This window comes from Dioscorea cayenensis, chromosome 3 (assembly GCF_009730915.1).
Source record: "Dioscorea cayenensis subsp. rotundata cultivar TDr96_F1 chromosome 3, TDr96_F1_v2_PseudoChromosome.rev07_lg8_w22 25.fasta, whole genome shotgun sequence".
Classification (NCBI taxonomy): domain Eukaryota; kingdom Viridiplantae; phylum Streptophyta; class Magnoliopsida; order Dioscoreales; family Dioscoreaceae; genus Dioscorea; species Dioscorea cayenensis.
Genome location: NC_052473.1, coordinates 8,728,233 through 8,732,739, shown reverse-complemented (window position 1 = coordinate 8,732,739; position 4,507 = coordinate 8,728,233). Strand labels below are relative to the sequence as shown.

Here is a 4,507-nt window from a genome sequence, read left to right as displayed (position 1 = left end):
CTTTGAACCTAATTCTCAAGTATTAGTTGCTCAACCCATGGAAAATAAACTTCATGTACTTGGATCAAATTTTCATTTTGCATTTATGCAGGAATAATGTTGCATAATGTTGAAGCTCCACTGCTGGAACCCCTCATCTTGTCTCTTTTAAAGCTTCAGAATAATGTCACCCAGGTTTTGTTTCTTTGTCCAATTCCATCATTAATATCCTATTTCTTAAAGTGAAAAAACAAAAAAAAAAAATTTAAAAAAATGACAGGGAGACCAATCTTCTTACTAGAAGTTGCTATGGAGTACCATGATTCCAAAGCCACCAATGTAACATCATTAGCTTTGCTTATTGAGCATATACAGGTGATTTTTTTCTCTCTTTTTTTTTCCTATTTTAGTTTTGGTGGATCCTATACATAACTTCCAATTTTTTACTACTGTTGAATTTATCATTTGGTGAGTTTGTAGAGAGCCTTTTTCTTTAGACTTTGGTACATTGATTTCTTCATTTGCATGTATGTGTCCTACTATAGTCTTTAAAAATTTTGAACTGCACAGGGTGTTGGAAAAACATACAATCAATTGAAGCAAGGAGAGTCTACCATAGAATGATTGTTTGATCTAACTAGATTCAGCTCCAAGGTAATTTAGCTATGTTTGGAAGGTAACTTCTGGCTGATTCCTTGACATATTTTAAAAATAATGGGGTATGTTATGGGAGTTAATACAGTTCATTGCTAATTAGCTTCTTATTTACCTGATAACTGGCATAGTTAATGTTTTGGTTTGACTGGAGGGACCTTTCTTTCACTTTATTGTGATCCAAGCATGGTCAATATAAGGAACTAGTTTTTACTCAAAAATGCTTTATGGTACCATTTGTTTGAGGTTTATGCTTATATGTAGCTTATGGATGCTTTTATTTTCTTCTTTTTAGGTAATTGAAAAACAAATAATGTTGACTTAGATTGTGTATCTGGAGATATACAATTTTCTGGTGTCATATTCAAATATGCTAAAAACATGCCTCTTATTTTAAATGACTTAGATCTGCATATCAAATCTGGGGAATCATTTGCTTTTGTTGGACCCTCAAGAGGTGGGAAAACTAGTCTGGCAAAGTTTCTTCTTCGCCTCTATGATCCTACATATGACAAGTCATTTCTTTATTAATGTTTTCGAAACCTTTGACAATTGGTTACTGAAAACTTTGCCTTATATTCTCCTATTGCCCCTCTTGCCTGTTGATTTATTATTTATGCTATGATGAGCAGACAAGTTGACACCAGCTACTTTTGAGAAGCATTCTAGATGGGAGACTGCTAGGAAATGGAAGAGTAATGTGTGGGCCACAGTTAGTGGAGAGAAGGTTCTACTAGCAAAAACAGTCTTCTTGAAATACTACAATCTACCATCAAAACATATGAATGGATCTCACAAAGGCCCCAATGGGCATCCTTGTCATCGTGATGAATTTGTTCGCAGTACAAGGTGTAGCAAAGAATGCAGATTCTGTTTGAGAACCAAAGAGGAGTGCTATGTTCACCATGATGCTGTGGCAGATCCTAATTGGAAATGCTCTGACTTGCAATTTGTCAAGAAAGTTTCAAATTACAATGATATGAATACTCACTTTTCAAAAACTTGGTGCTTTTTATCTGCCATGATAATGATGCATTATTTAATAGTAGCATGAGCCTTCAAATACCTCTTGTTGGTTAGAATCAATCCTCTTATTTATTATATGGTTGCATTCAATGTTTTAGTTTGAAGTTTACTTGATAAGTTGTAAGCATGAAATAAAATTTGTAGTTTTCATTTTCTATGGGACATTGATTACTTCATAATTTGCTTTACAGTGTGTAGGTAATAAATTTTTTTTACAGATGTATGCGATTAATTTGGAACAAGTTACATCGGGTATATTGGACACCTTGCTTATCTTCCTCAAGGATGGAATCAGGAAACTGGGAAATTGTGAAGGGCGGACATTTTTTACAGCATATGAAGTTTTTATTGATAAAAGTGACCAAACAAAATGTATAATATTTACTACCAGACATGTATTATACTAAGCGGAATGTATAATATTTACTGCAAATCATGTATTATACTAAGAGGAATGTATAATATTTACTATTAGACATGAATCAATCAATTAAAACTAGTTTTTGCCCATTTTGGCAAAATGTTAACCTATTGTCAACCATTGGATAGCCCAATGGTATGACATCAAAGTGTAAGGGGGAGGTCATGGGTTCAAATCTCTCCCCCAACAGTACTGTTCCCCGTACTGTTCATACACTGTTCACCCGGGATTCCTATACTATCATCATACTGTATATATACTGTACATCCGGGTTCCAGTACTGTTTAGTACTGTTTATATTCATAAAAAAGGGCGCTTGAAGTCTATTATTCAAAAAAAAAAAAGAGTTAACCTATTCTCATTGGTCAATATGCAGGAAAATACAATGCTGCTATTATATGCATAGGTCTAAAGGTGGACATGCTTCCAAAGTTCTCTTGGAAGCTGCCATTTCGAACATGCAAAGATGTTATTGCACAGCTCAATTTGTCAGCTCACTCAAGGTATGTCAATTTGTACATGAATAGCTAAACAATTACTTTTATTAGAATACACATATAAACATATGATAACATTTGAACCCATTGCTCTGTTGTTGTAATGCCATTGATAATAAATTGAATTTTTTGAAACTAGTGACTGTGCAGAGTACACCATAGATGATACTATTACATAATAAGCCCATAATATTTTCTAGGATGTGCTTCCTTTGAAATTAAGTTTGGTATTCTGAAAGGATCTCATTGTTAAAGGGATGAGTATGGCTACAACAACCCTTCAATATTATCCAATGCATGGCTATCGTTCCAAAGAACAAATGCATGTATTAATTATTTGGAGGACATGGATCAAGAGGACTTCTATGCCATGATTTTATGGGTAAATTATCAGCCAGAGTTGTGGTTCTCTGATGATGAAATGGTTCTCCCTCCTGAACTCATTTCATGGAAACAAATGAAGGAATCAAAATACAATTTATAATTCAGTTCGTATCATTATACATGTTATATACTTGTTCTTGAATCAATTTGGATTAATTTTCCTCTTTTGTGAATGTCAATGAACTAATTACCTGCTAATTTTTAAGACACATTAACATCCATAATCCATTGGATTTAGATCCAAAACACATACTGTGAACCATTGTTTCAAAATTAGTAGTCCGTAGCTGACATACTATATTTGTTGTTTAGTATATGTTGAACTTTAGTCTATATATTGTTAGCCAAGACCATGTGTGGAATCCATACAAATTGCTACCATTTGTATGTCTTATTTTCCCACTGGCCCTCATCCATGGAAATATGTTGTTTCTAATTCATGTTGAGCCATGTCTTCATTTCAGTTATGGTGCCCTCTATTGATCAGGATCACATGTGAAAATGATGAAGTGCGGGTGAGCTGCAAGGTTCTCAGAGGATGCTCCCTCTCTCTGTCATGTAAAGGTTTCATTCATGCATCTGCTTTGGATGTGAAACCTACCGTTTTGTGGATTGTAGGTGCCAGACCTGCATGGACTTCACAAGGAATGCAGAAACTTGAGACTTCCATGTATACTGGTGGAATATATAGTTGAATTAGGAAAGGCTTGTTGTTGCTTTAGTCTCATCCTTTTTTTGTAGCAGTAACACATATCATGGACTTGTGTGTGGTTTCACAGTTGATCTTTTTTAATTTATAGTTTGTTGCTGAATGTTGAGAATGAATCTACATATGAATAGTATTATTTCTTGTGTTGCTGTATTGCTTTTGTAACTTTCTCAGTTTCATTTTGTACTGGTGCATTCAAGAAAATTTAAATAAAATTAATTTTATATAAATTATTTTTTCATATAATAAACAAAAGGATGCCAAAATTCGTAATAAATTTTTTTTGCCAAAACCTGTGCCAACTACCGTGAAAAAATATATAATATACAAAGTAGTGCCAAAAACACCGTGCCAAATACTAAACCAATAGAACCATACCAAAACAGTGGCAACCATGGAACCAAAGGCCATCCCAAAAATCATTTGTAATGTTTGGCAAAAAAGTAAATAACTGTGCAAAAATAGAGACAAAGTTTGGCACCGTTTAGAAAAACCGGTGCCAAAATACATTTTCCACCATTGCTATAGGTATGGTTATTTTTTTCCATGCCAAATACTGTGCCAAAATCAATTTGGCACAGTTCTTAAAATCATTTCCTTGACAATTCTACCGTGCCAATATTGGATTTTTCTTGTAATGTTTGGACTAGTAAAGAATGAAAATAACCTCTTGGATTTAGTAATGAAGTGAGACTCAAATGATTGTCTGGCTCTCTCTACTTATCAAATCTATGATGGATGAAAAATAGTTTTGGTTGCTTTGCATCAACTGAATATTGTGGCATGGTGGTCTAATTTCAATTTATTGAAGCTTTTATTGTTGTAAATTCCTCCCAA

At 33.8% G+C, this 4,507-nt stretch overlaps 1 pseudogene; it reads left to right on the top strand.

Moving 5' to 3' along the window:
- The first annotated feature begins 252 nt into the window (after window positions 1–252).
- On the top strand, window positions 253–3,622 carry LOC120249998 (annotated as a pseudogene).
- Window positions 3,623–4,507: the final 885 nt, after the last annotated feature.